Source organism: Stegostoma tigrinum, unplaced genomic scaffold, assembly GCF_030684315.1.
Source record: "Stegostoma tigrinum isolate sSteTig4 unplaced genomic scaffold, sSteTig4.hap1 scaffold_118, whole genome shotgun sequence".
In the NCBI taxonomy this organism is placed as follows: Eukaryota; Metazoa; Chordata; class Chondrichthyes; order Orectolobiformes; family Stegostomatidae; genus Stegostoma; species Stegostoma tigrinum.
The window spans coordinates 691,407-710,738 of record NW_026728068.1 but is presented as its reverse complement, the minus strand read 5'-3'; the positions used below and the strand labels follow the sequence as shown (position 1 = coordinate 710,738).

Sequence of the window (19,332 nt, the reverse complement as noted above, 5' to 3'; positions counted from 1 at the left end):
AGACTATCTGAAGGTGCTGGGTGTTTGGTTCAGTGGAGCTGGGGCGTGCACTAAGACTTGGGAGGAGCATATCTCCAAACTGAAGCAGAAGCTGGGCAGGTGGACGATCCGGTCCCTCTGGATCGCGGGTAAAAACCTGGTTGTCAGGTGCGAGGGGCTTTCGGTACTGTTGTATGTGGCCCAGGCCTGGCCTATCTCCTGGACCTGCGCACTGCGGTCACCCGGGCTATCTTCCACTTCATTTGGGGGGGGTCGATGATGGACCGGGTCTGCAGGGACACCATGTGCAAAGACCTTGAAAATGGGGGAAAGGATGTACCGAACGCCACCCTCGCCCTGATGGCTACCTTTGTGTGCGGCTGCATCAAGCTGTGTGTAGATCCTCAGTACGCAAACACCAAGTGTCACTACTTACTGAGGTTCTACCTGTCCCCGGTGTTGTGAAGGACGGGCTTGGCCTCATTGCTGCGGAATGCTCTGAGTAGTTGGACTGTCCCGTACCATCTGTCCTTTGTGGAGAAATTTTTGAAGGGAAACACCTTTGACCACAAGGCCGTCAGGCACTGCTCAGCACGTAGTATCCTTGAGATACTTCAGCGAAAAGGAGAGGGTGGATCCCATCGTGTGGCTCTCCCCGCAGACTGCCGCAGTCGTTTGGCAGAATGCCTCATTGCCAGAACTTTCAAACAAGCACAAGGACATTGCTTGGCTGGTGGTGAGAGGGCCTCTGCCAGTGAGATCCTGTATGCATGCCCGGAATTTCTGCGCCACCGCACGCTGTCCTCGAGGCGGCCGCGGCGGGGGTCGGGGGGCGCGTGGTAACAAGACTGTCAATCACCTCCTTCTGGAGTGTCCCTCTGCGCAGAAGGTCTGGCGGGGGATGCAGTGGTAGTTGTCGAGGTTTGTCCCGAGCAGCTCCGAGATACGGGACTCCGTGCTCTACGGGCTGTTTCCCGGGACGCAGACCGAGACCAACATCAACTGTGCCTGGAGGACAATCAATGCGGTGAAAGACGCTCTTTGGTCTGCCCACAACTTGCTGGTCTTCCAGCTGAAAGAACTGACCCCGACCGCGTTTTGCAGACTGGCGCACTCCAAGGTTCAGAACTATGTGCTGAGGGACACACTAAAGCTTGGGGCAGCTGCCGCCAAGGCACGGTGGGGAAAGACCACCGTATGAAACCCCTCGTCCAGAATAGAAACAAGGGCCCGATCTGGTAACTGGGCCCAGCTGGCGCCTTCCCCAACTGGTCAGGGAGGCTAACGGGGACTGTGCGGGGAGACGACTGCCAGGGTATTTTTCTTTCTTTTGTTTTGCTTTTGCTTTATTTTGTTTTTTTTTTCCTTTAGTTGGTGTACAGACCCCCCGGGGCAACAAGGAGCAGCTTACATGATTGGGTAGGTGTATAAATATGTTTTATTTTTTGTACATCTTATGAATGAAGTATATTTTTTCAAATAAAAAAAATCTGTTCTTTTCAGCTTTAATATCTGACATGTCCGTTACTTAAGGACCCTATGTTAAACTGATTTTTAGAGCAGGGATTGCAACAGGGGCTTGCTCCATCCTCTCCACGCATCATCCTGGTATTGCAGTGTTTCCAGGAATGGTGCACTCTCAGTAAACCAAGTTTAAAAAACAGCCTGATCAACACTTTAAGAAGGGTGTCTGGGCCTGAGACATCAGACTTCCTGTTCCTTCAGTTCTACTTGGCCTGTTATCTCAGATTCTCCACCATCTGCTCAACACTCTGGAACCATAGCAGCCCTTCAGCCCAACAAGTCCACACCAAACCTCAGAGCATCCCAGCCCAACCTGTCACCCACCTGAACTACCTCTCCCTAAACACTACAGGCAATTTAACATGGCTAATCCACCTAACCTGCACATCTTTGGACTGTGGGAACACTTTGAGAAAACCCACAGACACAGGGAGAATGTGCAAACTCCACACAGGCAGTCAGTCACCCACGGCTGGAATCAAACACGTGTCCTGGTGCTGCCAAAGTGCTTTCTCTCAGTCCTCTCACCCAACTGCCTCCAACTATGCTTGTTCCAAGGTACCTGTTAATCTCTCCTTTTCTGCATGTTCAGCACTTGCTGTGAACGTTAGTGCCTCATCCCTGGTACATGCCGCATCTTCCCACCAACACCATCCCTGAAAATCCACACATGGCATCAGAAGTAAAAGAAAATAGCCTGCCAACACTACCTCATTACAAATAGCATTTCAGAATTTTTAAAAAATGAAGCTATCGAAGTATTCACTCGTTTTGACTCCGATGACGATGGCTTGAGATGTATTGAACTAGAGATTTTGGAAACACTGAGCCAGGAAACGATATGGTGTATACAAACGCACATTTTTCATTTGAGTACAACAGCAACCAATCAAACAAGTGTGCATGTGACTGCTTCATTTTTCACAAGTCAAGGCCTGTGAGTTTAATCAGATTACCACTTCTTACATTAGCCAGACCAAGAGATATTTGCAAATCGGCAAAGTGAGCCAGAAGTTAAATAAAAATGCTACATCAAGATGCAGAATTGCCTGTCCACAAAGTATATTCTTGCTGTCAGAACTCTACAAGCTTTTCAGCACCTGAGATGTGTTCTGCCACAGTATCTCTGCCTTTGCATGGCATTTTTGCACTTTGACGTCTCAACTAGAACCTAATGTCTCACAGTGCTCCTGTCTTGCCTGGTGTTTATCACAGGCATAAACCAGGCAGCTTAGCATTGTTATTACCAGCAGTCAGTCAAGGGCTGGTCAGCAGCTGTGTCAACAAACTCATGTTTCGACCAAATGGTCACGTCGCAAAGTCTCAGGGAAACAGTTCTCAGTCAGGGCAAGTGAGACAAGATTCAGTCAGGAGATCCTGACACAGCATGTCCAAGGAATCATTCAATATCAGCCATTTGGGGCAAACAGGATCAGGGGATCTGTATCACTACAGTACAGAGAGGTGGCCACACTCACCACTAATTACACTCTCAAAATGCTCCAGTAGATTTGTTGAGCCTGAATTATGATCATCAATCCAAGCTGACCCTGTCTATTCCTGCCATTGGGGGTCAGTTTGATGAAATTCTCAAGGTGTTCATGAGTTTGGGACGTTCAAGTCCATAGCTCCCTGAAATAGCAACACAAGTGGATAAGACGGTGAAGAATTTCACTTCCATGGTACACAGCTTCAGGATCTGGTCAACTTTGATATCTGGCTCATAAGTGAGATGAGGTTTTTTTTTCAAACACATCAAAGCATGCATTGTTCCTACGAGAACAACTGTGGTTCCATTCGTGCATTTTTTTTTGTTTCAACCATGAAAAGGCCACAACTTTATCAAAAGTGAAAGTGACCATCAACCAGTTTGAACTGTCGGTTGTCAAATAAATTAAGACAGAGATAAACGTATTTGCAGGAGTTTTTTTATAAATTAATTTTTAAAAATTCATTCATGGGATCTTGATATCCCTGGATAAGAGTGGCAGTTTCCTTCCCTAAAAGACATAGGTTTTTCCAACAATGAAAACGGATTTACAGTCATCATTAGATTCTTATTTCAGATTTTTTTGTTTAAACTCAAATTCTACCATCTGGAATGGTGGGTTTCAAACCTAGGTCCCCAGACCGTTATCTCAGTCTCTGCGGAGTAATGGACAGAAGAATAAATAGAAAATAAACCAAGACATTGTGTGATATCTAGTGTATATGTATTCATCATGAGATCCATCACTGCTATGGACAACCGGTAAGGATCTGAGGAGACTGCATTTCCCCCAGACGGTCACAATGGTCACCAGGTTTCATAGCTGATTGGGAAAATGCAATCAGGGATTATAGTACAGGACACATCCCAATCTTTTGTTTCGACTTAAACCTTTCATTTTGTGGATAGAAATCAAAAAGGAAAGATTGCATTGTTTCCAATAAACAAATATCTATTAAAATTTGAAACAAGTCTGTGGAGAGCAATAGAATCTGTAATTGTAAAGGTGTACAGACATATTGACCAGGCATAACTAACAAATAAAGGGCCATCGAGATCAGCATAGAATTCCTACAGCGTGGAAAACGGCCATTCAGTCCATTGAGTCCACACAAACCCTCCAAAGAACATCCCACCCAGTCTCACACCCTACTCTGTCCTTGCATTTTGCACACGTGACACTATGAGCAATTTAGCACAGTCAATCTACACAATTTGCATATTTTTTGGACTGTGGAAGGAAACTGGAGCACCTGGAGGAAACCCACGCAGGCAGGGTATGGGTAAGACACTCTTCATAAGTTCAGTGTGGACTTGATGGGCTAAGTGGTCTGCTTCCACACCGGAGGGATCCTATGGTCTCCAGGAACAAGCCCAAAAAACATGGTTTGGATATAGCTTACAGCAGAATCAAAAACCAACTTAACAGTTACTCAGAAATTTGCTGCAAGTTAACCAGTCCTGATGAACCAGGAAATCCCTTTTCACACACCGTGCGGGTGGATAGTCTTTTGTCAGTGTGAATGTGTCGATGTGTCATGACAACGTGACTATTTCCAAGCTCCACCTTACAGATACACAATTGATATTAACATTTTATCCACAATACCAGTACCTTTAATTGAGCAGGGATCAGTAACATCAGTACAAACAGTCCAAAACCATGGTTCATTTGATAGTGAGAGTGACAGCAAAATCCTTCAACTGTGCTTCTTTGTGAACTCACTAGTGTGTTAACAGTTTGGATGACTGAGTGAATGCTTTCCCACATTTAGAGCAGGTGAATGGTCTCTCCCCAGTGTCACTGAGCTGGTGGAAGGACATTTCAGATGAATCTTCACAGATCATGTGCATTTCTCCCCACTGTGAGAGTTGCTTTTTCCTTCAGTGTTCAAAATCCTGAGGTAGTTGAGTTGTGATAAACAAAGTGACTGTCAGATCTGGATGTGTTCCTGTTTGAATTCTCCAACTGTAGACTAAGCTTTCAAACAGAAAGCGAGTGCAGTGAGCGAGGAACCAGAAGAACACACAGACTGTGAAACTGAGAAATCCTCTGGACATTTGTGGAGTGATACTTGGGGAATATGCTGGATTATCATTAGAACAAATTCATAAATAAATATCCTCCAGGTAAGGGATCCAGTCAGTGTTTGCACAAAACTCCTGAAAGAGAGGTGGGAGAGCCAGGGAGGAAGGACAGGTTTTGTATAGATCTGTAACTCAGTCTTTCAGAGGGATCGAAAGACTAAGAACAGTGCAGAAGTAAAATTGTGGAAATCTGAAATGAAAACAAAAATGCTTATTCAGAGTTGTACACCACGAAACAATCCCTTTGGTCCCAGTTGTCCATGCTGACCAGATATCCCGAATTAATCTAATCCCATTTGCAAGCATTTGACCTATATTCCTCAAAACATGCCCATCCAGATGCCTCTTAAATGTCATAATTGTCCCAGCTTCCACCAGTTCCTCTAGCAGGTCATTCTACACAGGCACCACCCACTTTCCCTTTTAGAAAAAAACTTTCCCTCACAGCTTAAACTGGCTACTCACCCTATGCCCACCATAATTTTATTAACTTCTATAAGGTCACCTCTCAGCCTTCAATGTTCCAGGGAAAACAGCCCCAGCGTATTCAGCCTCTCCCTGCAGCTCAAAATTTCCAACTCTTGCAACATCCTTGTAAATCTTTTCTGCACCCTGCCAAGTTTAACAGCATCATTCCGATAGCAGGGAGACCAGAACTGAACAGTATTCCAAACGCAGCATAATCAATGTCTTGTTCAACCTATAGCATGACCTCCCAACTCCTACACTCAATGCACTGACCAATAAATGCCAGCAGAGCAAATATCATCTTCACTACCTTCTGTACCTACAATCCACCTTCAAGGAACTGTGCACCCGCACCCCAAGGAGTCTCTGTTGCATAACAGTCCCCAGGGCCTCATCATTAACTGTTTAAGCCCTGCCCTAATTTTCATTACCATAATGCAATATCTCGCATTTATCCAAACTAAACTGATTTCTGGCACTCCTTGGCCCATCGACCCATCTGATTAAGTTCCCATTGTACTTGGAGGCAAACTTCTTTGCTGTTTACTACACCAACAATTTGTGTCATCTGCACACTTACTAACCATTCCTCCAATATTCATTCCACATGATTTGTATCAATGACAAAAAGCAGTGGACCTAGCACCGATCCTTGCAGCACACTGCTGTTCATAGTCCTCCAGACTGAAAAAATAGACACCCACCCCCAACCCCAACCATGATCTTGCCTCCTACTTTCATGCCAATTTTTTTTTCAAATAGCTAACTCTCCCTGGATTCCATTTGATCTAATCTTGCCAAACAGTCTGTCATGCGGAGCTTTGGTGAATGCCTTGCCGAAGTCCATGTAGACAATGTCCACTGCTTTGCCTTCTTCATCACTTCTTCAAAAAACTCAGTCAAGTTAGTGAGACAGGAACCCCCACTCACAAAGCCATGTTGACTATCCCTAATGAGTCTTTGCTTCTCTAAACACATGCAAATCCAGTCCCTCAGAATCCCCTCCAGCAATTTACCCAACACTGACATCAGGCTCAACGGTCGATGGTCCTCCGGCTTTTCCTTAAAGAATGGCACCACATTAGCCACCCGGCCTTCTGGCACTTCACCAGTGTCTATCAGTGATGCAAATATCTCAGCAAGGGACCCAGCGGTAGTACATGTTCCAGGACATCAAAAGGGAAATGCCCTGAAGCCTCACCACCCTCTCTATTTGTGGTCAGGTGCCAGGGACCGATCCACCTTTATGCAGTTTAAGACGTACAGCACCTAGACCTCTGTAATATGGACACTTTTCACGACTCATTATTTATGTCTCCAAGCTCTCTAGCTTCCATATCCTTCTCTGCAGTCAATAGTCATGTGAAATATTTATTTACTATCTCAGCCTCTTGTCTTTTTTTAAAAGATGTCTTTCTCCTCTCATCTTACAGTGTCCCCTTGTCTTGAAATCGCCCAACCCTAGGGAAAAAAGCCCTTAATAGCAACATAATCTGTGCCCTCATGATTTTAAAAACCTCTGTAAGGTCACCCTTTAACCTCCTATGCCCCGGTGAGAAAAGTCCTAGCTTTGGCAGTCTATTTTAATACAACTTATTAACCACCCTGTCTACCTGTCTCCATAAACTTCAAAAGTAGTATGTACCTGAATCTCCGCATTTCTCTGTTCCACAACACTATCCTGGGTGCAACCATCAATTGTGTACATCCTACACTTGTTCATTTTACCAAAATACAATATCTCACATTTATTCAAATTGAACTTCATCCTCTACTCCTCAACCCATTGAGCCAATTGATCAAGATCTTGCTGTCATCTTAGATAACCTTCACTAACCACTATAAACACCATTTCTAGCATCATCTGCAAACTTATTAATTTTGTCCCTTAAATTCTCTTCCAAATCATTTATGTTAACGAGAAACAAAGAAGTGGACCCTGTACCGATTGCTGTGGAACACAGCTGGTCACAGAACTCCACTCTGAAAAATCCTCCAGCACCACGGTCTCTCCTACAACTCAGCCAATTTTGCTTCCAATTAACAAGCTCTTTCTGAATCACATGATCTAACTTTACTCATCAGTCTACCATGTGCAACCCTGTCAAAGGCTTCACTCTCATTCCAGAGGTGCTGCAAATCTGACCCAATTCCCCTGCCATTTGTCCAACGCCCTCTTGATCATGCCTTAAAAGTTAATCCCAACTCTCTTTTGATCAGAACTGCTAAATCTGCATCCAGCTGCCATTCAGACTGTTCCAGATCCTGGGAACTTGCTGAGTCAAGTAATCTTCACATTTTCACCCTGCATTATTTGCCAATTATCTGAGTGTTGTATTCTGTGGTTACCAACGTTGACGCTGTTAATAATTTTTCTCTCTCTGCAAACTAATATCCTGGAAACAAATCTACAACTCAACAAAATCATTGCTAATTAGCCCCAAGGAGAATTATCTCAGCTTCTTCCAGCTCTCTCCAACCAGAAACCCATAATTTTAGTCTACTTATGGGATGTGGCCTTTGCTGCACAGACTAATATTGATTGCCCATTTTTATTTGATTTGGAGAAAGTGTTGTTGAACCACTTCCTGTAACTGCTGCACTCCATGTGCTGTGTACTCCACTGTGCTGTTTAAGACGATAACCTGCCCTGAGGCCTCACCACCCTCTCTATTGCAGGAATCATATCGCAAACCTCACCACCCTCCCTATCATGAGAATGACCCTCATGCCTCACTCCTTGCACTACTGCAGCCATCACCTCGAGCCTCACCACCCTCCACATTGCTGAAATCCCTCTCCAGCCTCACGACCTGCCTATCGTTGGAATCCCTCTCTAGCCTCAAAACTCTCACCATCTCTGTAGATTCCTCCAGTCTCACAAACCTCACCTCTAATCTCCTCCAGTTTCAAGGTGAGAGGGGAAAGTTTAAGGGGGATATGTGTGGTAAATTCTTTACACAGCAGGTGGAGTGTGCCTGGAACACATTGCCAGCGAAGGTGGTAGAGGTGGGCACGACCGCGTCATTTAAGATGTATCTAGACAGATACACGAATGGGCAGGGAGCAGAGGGATACAGATCATTGGAAAATAGGTGACAGGTTCGGATAGAGGATCTGGATTGGCACAGGCTTAGAGGGCTGAAAGGCCTGTTCCTGTGCTGTAATTTTCTTCGTTCTTTGTTCAACACCCTCCTGTCTCTGTAAATTCCTCCAGCCCATATAAACTTCCTCAGCGCTGTAATTGTCTTCACCCTCACAAACCTCCCTTTGTTTGGCATCTAATCCAGCCTCACAATCCTCACCATTTCTGTAACCTCCTCCAACCTCACTTTTCCCGACTTTTGAAATCTTCTCCAGTCTCAGAAACCTTCCTGTCTCTAATATTCTCCAGCCTCACAAATCTCAATATGTCCCTTCCTCTAATACAGTCCTAATGATGATGCCCCATTTTTATTCCTCCACTTGATGGTGGCACTTGCAATTTCCTGGGATTCAAGCTCCAGAATTTCCTGGTAAACCACTTCATCTTTGTACCTCACTTTTCTCCAGAAAACACTGAGCAATCATGAGTCATTCATTCTAATATCTCATTTTCTGAAATGGCTTGAAATATTGCTGGGCATCTTTCTACGTGAACTGCCTCGGAGGTCTACAGTCCAGAAAAAGGCTTTGTGGCCCATCCAGCCTGTGCCAGTTAAAAACCACAACCTAACTATTCTAATCTAATTTTCCAGCACTTGGCCCTTAGACTTCTCTGCGTTGGCATCACAAGTGGGCATCTAAATATGCCTTAAACGCTATGAGGATCGCTGTGCCTACCACCCTCACAGACAGTGAGGTTCAGTGCCATTGTCACAGCATGATGACATCACAGACAGGAGCAGAGACGAGCTGAGTCTGTGCAAACCAAAGATCCCCCACACACTGTGAAGGACGGGAGGGTCCCTGATAGGGGGCGGAGGAGATTTAACAGAATGGTTTGTAGCGAGAGGGTTTTTAGTTGCATGGTTAGGGCTTTTTTTTTGAAACATTATTCTTTCATGTGACTTGGGCGTTGCTGGTACATATTGAGAATATCCATCTCCAATAGATGAGCTCTCCTTCTCAACTTCTCCCCTTACCTGGGGTGTGGTAATCTTCAGGTTAAACCAGCCCGATGGTCAGGTAGGACTGCAGTGACTTTACCTTTGGCACAATGATGCCACTTTGCCTCGGTGGTGTAGAGGGGAACGTTGAATGTGGTGGATTGCACACCACTCTGACACAGTGCTTCATCTGGAGGATGTTCACTTTCGTTCACATTATCAGGGCTGCACTGATGCAGGGAAGTGGAAAATGTTTCAACACAAGCCGGATGAGTGCCTTATCGACAGCAAACAAACAGTCAGTCGTTGGGGAATCAGGTGTTTGGGGAAACTGAGATTATTCTCCTTGTAACAAAGTATTTTGAGGGAACCTTTGACAGATGTTTACAAGAGATTTACATTACGATGATAAAACGTACACCCACTCATCAACTGACCAGACAAATGATTACAGGACATATATTGAAAGTTTAAGGGATGATCTATTGAGAGAATGGGGTGATTTAAAAGAGAAATTTTACGTGGCAAATGGGAAATGAGCAGGAACACAATACTCACATAATGCGAATATCCAGGTCCTGATGAATTGAGTAATTCTGTCAGAGTTTGGTGTTACAATTATTGAGATTCCCATCTGAAAGTCCACTTGTAATATACTGTAACGCAAATTCATAAAATCCATCAGTCAGTCCGGTTAGAAATTCACAACATCCCCTCCTCCTGGCCGAGGATAACTGTGCATTTTCCCTGCTACACATTATCCCTTGTGGAGGTCAGCAGCTGATTCAGGGGAAATCTATTTTGGCTTCTCGGAGTGTCCACCTTGGGACTTCATGTCACTAAACAGATCAGCAGGTGTTTGACACATGGCAAAGAATGCCCGAGATTTAGTGAGACGCAGGCAGCAGGATTCGCTTCCTATTCTTTCCTTCTGTGCTGCTGCACTGCCACAATGAGACATTGGGCCGGAAAAGCTGATGCAGCTTGATGGACAAGTGTCTCGATTCTGAGCAATGGACAGTAAGCCTCTGGTCATTCAAAAGAATGTCCCTTAAAAAGACAGCAATTACATATGCGCCATGTTACCCAGTGCTCCCAACAAAAAGAATGAGGGAGGATCTCATAAAAAAAGGGGATAACAGTCAAGTTCCATGAGGGTTACAGTTTATGGAGAGATATTGATAAACGGGCGACAAGTTGGCAAATGGAGTACAACTGTGGGAAAATGTGAAGTTGTTCATTTGAGGAGACGACCAAAGAACAGTGTTATTTAAAACGTAAAAACTGGAAAACTGTAACACAATGGGGCTCAGGAATAATTGTGCAGGAAACACGAAGCAAGCGCACAGTCGCAACAGGTAATTAGGACGGATAATGGGATGTTATCCCTCATGTCAAGGCGTTTGCAGTATCAAAGTTTGGAATACATGTCTTCGGGCAAATGTACAAATTGCTGGCAAGACAACATCTGGAGGAATGCGAGCAGGTTTTTGGTCCACTTATTCGAGCAAGTATATCACTTCACTGGAGGCATTTCAGTCAAGATGGACTAGCATGATCACTGGTTTGGAGGGACTATCATTTAAGCTAAGACTAAACAGGCCTGGAATCTACTATTTAGATTATTGAAGACTGAGAGACGAGCTAATTAAAAATATAGGATTCTTAAGTGGGTTTACAGGGTAAATGCTGAGGGGATATTTCCCATCGTGGGAGCAGATTCCTGATCAGGCAGACAATAGAGGGTTCTCTTTTGGAATCGTCAAGTTTAAGGCCATACAGACATGGGTGAGGGGTTTCAGTCGCAAATGAGCTGGAGTGAGGTGGAGAGAAGGAGCATTTTAGAGATTGACATTTCTGATATGTGATTGAGAAGATGTATGTTAGGGTGTTCATCGTGAGGCCAGATGTGAGAACATTATTGAGAAGAGTGCAGTTCAACCTCAGACAGTTCCCAGCGAGAGGGATGGATTCAGTACAGTAGTAAGGAAAAGTAATTTGTAATAACAAATGAAGGGAACGTGTTTAACTATCACAAAGTGTTATTGGAGGAGATTTCAGCTAATCAAGTAGTGGAAGTATGATAAGCAGTTTTATAATTGAGTAACAGTGGAGCAAAGGAGAGTGATGAGGGGGGAGTTAGATCTGAACATTGTAGAATACATGCAAAACCTGACACAGTGCTTGTGGAAGACCTCACCTCCTGGCAGTATGTCGGTGAGAAACAGGATGGACCAAGGATAGACCCTTGAGGGACAACGACAACATTGATTTCAGGCAGGAGTGGAGATGGAGTGGGATTTTCCAATGATGGTGAGGTCAATCATTGGTTTTAAACAGAATGGGATGAATGGGACATAGCCAGAAAGGAGAAGCAGACGGAACAAGTAACAATATCTGTGAATTGGCATGGGGGCGGGGGAAAGGCAAGGAGGAGGAGAAATAAGAGAGAGAGTTAGAATGTTTGGAGTTTAAGAGAACAGGGAAAAGGGTTAGGATAAGTTCTGATAAGACTTGACATGACACTGGACAAAGATCCAAGTTTAAGCCTAAAACGAGGAGCAACGTGCCAGGCAATTTGGTTTGGTGGGCTCATGGAAGAGAGGGAAGCAGTAAAGGCAGCTGATTGGATTGCCTCAATCTTATGACATAGAAACTCCATGTTTCTCCCTCACTTGCTGTTGGAGGGGAGGATGGAGGAGACAGGATGATGGACAGCGTTTTGCAAAGGAACAAAGCCTGCATTGGTGATATTAACTTTTATCTGGAATATTAAAATGTACAGAAGTCTGGGTTGAATCCCATCTCAGCAAATGGTGGAATTTGAATTCAATTTAAACAAAACTGGAATTAAGAATCAGCTGGTTGCCATGGAACCATTGCTAATGGCAGAAAACAAAAACAAAAAAATCTAATGTCCTTCAGGTAAAGAAATTTGCCAACCAAGCCACTCAGTTGCAAAATCTCAACACAGGTATGAAGCTGGGTGGCCCACTTGGCATCTACCAAAGCACAAGGAAAGACAGCTGTAGAATTAGTCCTATCGACCCCACAAACTCCTCCTTACTCATATCTGGGGGCTGGCGGCAAAACTTGGAGAGGTGACTCAAAGTCTAGACAACAAAACAGCATCAGACTCATGGAAACTAACCTTACAGATAACGACACATCACCACTGTCCTCAGTGAAGGCCTGTCCCACGAGCAGGACAGACCCGGCAGGCGTGGCAGTACAGTGCTATTCTGACTAGATTATTTGTCCTGAGAGTACTCGACATCGACGCCTGGAAGTCTCATGGCTCCTGCTGGTTACCATGTATCATCCTTCCTCGGTTGATAAATTGGTAGCAGTATTATTGCTAGATTATTAATCCAGAGACCCAGATAGCATTCTACGGACCTGGGTTCGAATCCTGCCATGGCAGATGGTGAAACCTGAATTAAGTAATTATCTGGAATTACGAGTCTAATGATGACCATGAAACCATTGCTGATTATCAGGGAAGACTCATCTGGTTCATTTGCATCCTTTTGGGAAGGAAATCTGCCATCCTTACCTGGTCTGCAATACATATGACTCCAAACCCACAGCAACGCGGTTGACTATTAACTGCCTTCTGGTCAATAAACACTGGTCCAGCTGGTGATTTCCATATCCCAAGAGTGAATTTTAATTGGAAAAAAAACTCCATGTTGAACAGCACTTGGAGGAAGCACTGCGAGTGTGAATGGTACTAAATGTACTCAATGCCCACCATCAGGAGTAGTTTGCAGCAGGATTACCAATCAAGCTGGTCAGGTCCTCAAGGACAAAGCTGCCTGGCTGCGACTGCAGCAGGTGGTGCCACAACAAACAGAAGGGAAAAACATAGCTGGTCTCATCGTCACAAATTTCCCAGCTGCAGATGCACCTGTCCGTGACAGGATTGATAACAGCGACCAGCACGTCGTCCTGTGGAGACAAAGCATCATGTTAAACTTGAGAATACCCCAATTGCATGATAATAAAATGCGAGGCTGGATGAACACAGCAGGGCCAGCAGCATCTCAGGAGCACAAAAGCTGACTTTTCAGGCCTAGACCCTTCATCAGAGATGCTGCTGGCCCTGCTGTGTTCATCCAGCCTCACATTTTATTATCTTGGATTCTACAGCATCTGCAGTTCCCATTGTCGCTGATACAATACCCTCCATTGCGTTGGGTGGCACGAACTTCAGCTGAAAGGGACAGACTTGGAACAGACACAGGAACTCAAAACCAGATATCTATGAGGCTTTGTGGAACATCAACAGCAGCAGAACTTAATCCGGCACAGTCTGTAACCTCGTGGCTCGGCATATCCTACAGTCAACCATTAGCATTGATCCAAGGGATCAACACTGGTTGAATGGATAGTATCGGAGGGCATGACGAGAGCAGCACCAGGCATACCTAAAAATAAGGTGCCAACCTGGTAAAACTACTAAACAGGACTATCTGCATGCCAAATAGCATAAGCAGCAAGAGTTAGAGCTGAGCCACCCCTAACCAATAGATCAGATGTAAGCTCTGCAGTTCTGCCACACCCAATCGAGAATGGTGATGGACAATTAAGCAACTCATTATAGAGGAAGCATGCCAAAAATCCCCATCCTGACTGACAGAGGAGCCCAACCTATACACGCAAAAGATAAGACTGCAGCAAATTTCAGCCAAAAATGCCAACTGGATGATCCATATCACCTTCTCCAGAGGTCCGCGACATCAGAGATGTGAGTTTTCATCCAATTTGATTCATTTCAAATAATATTAATAAATGAATGAAAGGTTGCGGACCCTGGCAACACTCTGGCAATAGTACCGATGACTAGTGCTCTGGAGCTTGTGAGCGCCAAGCCAAACTGTTTCAGTCCTGCTGCAGCGCTGGCATCTATTGACAATTTGGAAAACTGCCCAGGTCTGTTCAGCACAAAAACACAGCATATCCAACCCGACCAATTTCCCCTCAAGCAATCTACTCTCTATCGTCAGTAAAGTGATGGAAGGTGTTGTCAACAGCAGTATTAAGCAGCATTTACTCAGCAGTAACCTGCTCAGTGACACCCAGTTTGAGTCATGGCGAGCACTCGGTTCCTGATCTTATTACAGACTTGATCCACAAATTCACAAACAGCTGAATCCTGAGGTGAGGTGAGGGTAACTGCAGAGCCCTGCACAAAAACCACTTAGTACCACTTCAGTGACAATGACCCGACAGTGACACCTTAGTTTCAGCTCATCTGCTGAGCCTCTCATCTATTCCTGTGTTACCTCTAGACGTAACTATCCAAACTCACTGCCAGTCGGCCTCCCACATTCAACGTCCTTGTAACCTCAAGAATACCTAAAATTCTGCTGCACACATGTTCATTTGTACCAAGACCTGTTCACCATCACTGCTGTGCTCCCTGACCGACAAAGGCTCCTATTTATAAGCAACAATTTAAAATTCTCATCCTTGATTTAATTCCTGGCTGTGATGAGCCCTATCTCCCTGCACCACACAACCTTCAAGACTTCGATAACTCATTTAGTTCCAGACTCCAACAATGCGCTTAATCATCCCTTCACTATTGGAGGCTGTTTCTGCAGTTGCCAGGCAACATGGTCTGGAATTCCCATGATAAACTTCTTAGGCTTGCTTACCTTCTTTAAGATAGTCAGGAAAACCTGAAAATTTAGTTACTTTTGGTCACCTGACCTAATATGGCCTTACGTCAAAAGTTTCTTGATGATATTTTTGTGAAATTATAAAACATGATAAAAATACAAATTGTTTGTTGATTTGGACACACACTGTTAGCTCTTCAGTATTGCTAGAAGAATGATCTGTAACTTCTCAAATGGCCGCATTGTGGGAGCACCTTCATCATACAAGCTGCAGCAAGACACGAAAGTTAAACTTCTCCACAGGCAACAGGACTTTGGCAATGATCGCTGGTATCTGTGGAAGGAGAAACAGAGCAAATGTTGCAGAAGTGCAAAATGAATGACACAGAATAAAAATGCTGCCGAATTTGGTGGTCTGAAATGGAAGAAAAATGCACTCTCTTTCTGGGAAAATATTTCCTGACTGTGAAAGATACCATTCAAAAATTAATCTGGTAAGACAGCAGCACATGGTGAGGGGGTGGGGAGCAGTGGAAAATTTATTGGCAAAAGAAAGGTATAAGGAAGTAACAGTAAAACACTACAGAGATCAAATATATCCATCATTAGAGACTGAAGAGATTAAGCACCGACAAAGGTGATCAGGGAGCACAGAAGTGACTAAGAGCAGTGCGAGCTGCTATTATGCCACACTCTGGGAAAGAAATCCAGAAGAAACAAACATTTCTCTTGGATAAGAGACAATAGGTACTGCAGATGCTGGAGAATCCAAGATAACAAGTTGTGGAGCTGGAGGAACACAGCAGGCCAAGGAGCAGGAAAGCTAACGTTTCGGGCCTAGACCCTTCATCAGAAGTGGGGGAGGGGAAAAGAGGTTTTTGAACTAAATAGGGAGACAGGGGGAGACAGATCAAAGATGGAGAGAAAAGATATGTGGAGAGGAGACAAACAAGTCAAAGAGGCCAGTATGGAGCAGGTAAAGGTGAGTATCGGTGGTGAGTTGGGGAGGTGATAGGTCAGTCGGCAGGAAATAGGGGTGCAGCTTGAGGTGGGAGGAGGGAATAGGAGAGAGGAAGAACAGGTTAGGGAAGCAGAGACAACCTGGGCTAGTTTTGAGATGCAGTTGGGGGAGGGGAGATTTTGAAGCTTGTGAAATCCACATTGACACCATTGGGCTGCAGGGTTGCCAGGCAGAATACGAGTTGCTGTTCGTGCAACCCTTGGGTGGCATTATTGTGGCACTGCAGGTGGCCCAGGATAGGCATTTCGTCTGAGGAAAGGGACGGTGAGTTGAAATGGTTCACGACTGGGAGGTGCAGTTGTTTATTGTGAACCGAGTGTAGGTGTTCTGCAAAGTGGTCCCCAAGCCTCCACTGGGTTTCCCCAATGTAGAGGAGGCCACAACGGGTACAGGGGATGCAGTATACCACATTAGCAGATGTGCAGGTGAACATCTGCTTGATGTAGAAAGTCTTCTTGGGACCTGGGATGGGGGTGAGGGAGGTGGTGTGGGGGCAAGTGTAGCACTTCCTGCATTTGCAGGGAAGAGTGCCAGGTGTGGTGGGGCTGGAGGGGAGTGTGGAGTGGACAAGGGATTTATGGAGAGTGTGGTCCCTCCGAAAAACAGGCAAGGGTGGGGAGGGAAAGTGTCTTTGGTGTTGGGGTCGTATTGCTGATGGCGGAAATGTCAGACGATGATGCGGTGGATCCAGTGATTGGTGGGGTGGTACGTGAGGATGAGGGAGATTCTTTTTCGGTTGTTATTGCAGGGACGGTGTGCGAGTTAGGAGTTGTGGAAAAATGCAGGAGACACGGTCAAGGGCATTCTCGATCACTGCGGGTGAAAAGAGGTGGGGGGTGGGGTTGCGGTCCTTGAAAAGAAACAACATCAGACGTACGGGAGTGGAATCCTGGGAGCAGATGCGGTGGAGGTGAAGGAATTGGGAATAGGAGATGGCATTTTTTGGAGGGCAGTGGGTTGGCGGAGGTGTATTCTAGGTAGCTGAGAGAGTCGGTGGGCTTGAAATGGATATTGGTCTCTAGACGGTTGCCTAAGATGGAAACAGAGGTCCAAGAAGGTGAGAGAGGTGTTAAGAGATGGCTCAGGTGAACTTAAGCTTGGGGTGGTAGGTGTCGGTGAAGTGGACAAACTGTTCGAGCTCCTCGTGGGAGCACGAGGCAGTGCCGATACAGTAATCCATGTCCCGGACGAAGACGTGGGGTTCAGAGCCAGTGTATGTACGGAAGAGGGATTGTTCTGACAAAGAGGCAGGCATAGCTTGGGCCCATGTGGGTACCCATGGCCATCCCCTTTGTCTGTAGGAGGTGGGAGGAGTTGATAGAGAAGTTGTTGACGATGAGAAGAAGTTCACCTAAGCGCATAAGGGGGTCAGTAGAGGGGACCTGGTCAGACCTGCAGGACAGGAAATAACAGATGGCTGAAAAGCTCGACGCATGGGGAAATGCAGGTGCTAATGTGGTATACTGCATCCGCTGTACCCGTTGTGGCCTCATCTACATCAGGGAAACCAAGCAGAGGCTTGGGGACCACTTTACAGAACACCTACACTCAGTTCGCAATAAACAACTCCTCATCCCCACCTCCCTAACCTGTTCTTCCTCTCATCTATCCCCTCCTCCATTCACCTTTACCTGCTCCATCCCCACCTCTTTAACTTATCTGTCTCCTCTCCATCTGTCTCCCCCTCTCTCCCTGTTTATTTCAGTATCCCCTTCCCCTTCCCCATTTCTGAAGGGTGTAGGCCCGAAAATGCCAGTTTTCCTGCCCCTCTGATGCTGCCTGTCCTGTTGTGTTCCTCCAGATCCACACCTTGTTCTCTCACGTTCAGCTGGAGGCGGCTGCGCATGCGCCCAGCTTCACCCCGGCTCTTTCAAAGTTAAAGCTGTCGCGCATGCGCCCCGCGGATCATTGCCCCCAATAAAGATGGTGGCGGTCACAGGGGCCTATCGTCATCTGAGGCATTGATTTGTTTTCTGCAAACGTGAGTCTGGGAGTTTCAAATGTGTGTTTTCCGACGTGCACTAACTGTTTGTAAAACTTCGAAACCCATACGAATATCACTTCCCTCCAGCTTTCTGCCGTTTTGCTTTCTTTACCGCGGCCTGCTCTTACCTCAGTTGCACAAATCTTGGTCTCAACGAAAGATCCAAGCCCGAAACGTCAGCTTTCCTGCTCCTCTGGTACAGCTTGACCTGCTGTGTTCATCCAGCTGCACACCGTGTTATCTCGAATTCTCCGGCCTCAGCAGTTCCGGTTATCTCAGCGACTCTGGACCGCTGTCGTGGATGATCACGTGGTTTTCACTGATCCCGCCCTCTCTTCATTCCGATTGGGCGACATTCGCGCTGTCCTGCGCGGCACACCTGTGCTTCTATTGGTCGCGCATTGATCAATCAGCCAGACTTCACTGTGAGCTGAGCATGCGCAGTGCTTTGTGTTATTGTTCGAAGCAAATGATCGTCGTCACAATGTTGCATTTTGAGACAAATGAGACTGAGAACTGGATGAGAAAGATTGTTACATTAGCGATCCTGGGGTTTTACTAAGTCGCTCTGAGGAAGGGCCACTGCACCCGAAACGTTAACTCTGTCTTTTCACCTTCACAGATGCTGCCAGACCTGCTGAGCTTTTCCAGCAACTTTGTTTTTGTTCCTGGTTTACAACATCCCAGTTCTTTTGTTATTTTTTAATCAGTCGCGATTGAAAAGGCTTCTGGAAGCTCAAAGCTAAAGATATTTTTGATACCGCTCTGTCAGCGAATAGAGAAATGGCGGTGAAATAAGGATAATAAATACAGGTCGAGCAGTCCTCGGGTAAGATGTAAAGGGAATAATTATGAACATGAAGAACATCACGTGGTTTCGTGAGGTGAGTGTTGTTCATATGAACTGTGATTGGGCAGAGCGGGAGGTTAATCAAAAAAGAACAAGCATAAAAGAGATTCTCAAGAAAGGTCTGTGCAATGGAAAGCAAGGAGAATCAGAAGATAAAAGCCCAAGACAGAAAAAAAAGTTTGAAGACCGAGCCTGCAAAAACTCCAATTTGTTG

The 19,332-nt window shown here is 45.5% G+C and overlaps 1 long non-coding RNA gene and 1 pseudogene across 3 annotated transcripts; one reads left to right on the top strand and one right to left on the bottom strand.

Moving 5' to 3' along the window:
- The first annotated feature begins 1,446 nt into the window (after window positions 1–1,446).
- LOC125449889 (U2 spliceosomal RNA) lies at window positions 1,447–1,621 on the top strand (annotated as a pseudogene).
- Window positions 1,622–3,415: 1,794 nt separating this feature from the next.
- On the bottom strand, window positions 3,416–18,596 carry LOC132207654 (uncharacterized). Of its 3 annotated transcripts, none has more exons than XR_009443670.1 (5): window positions 18,397–18,596; window positions 15,300–15,597; window positions 12,788–13,587; window positions 10,195–10,292; window positions 3,416–5,270 (listed from the first exon to the last, which is right to left on the bottom strand). It is a non-coding gene; the product is annotated as an uncharacterized LOC132207654 (long non-coding RNA). The 3 variants fall into 3 exon arrangements; XR_009443668.1 differs by having other exon boundaries at window positions 13,193–13,587; XR_009443669.1 differs by having other exon boundaries at window positions 13,193–13,587; window positions 15,451–15,597.
- Between the last annotated feature and the right edge of the window lie 736 nt (window positions 18,597–19,332).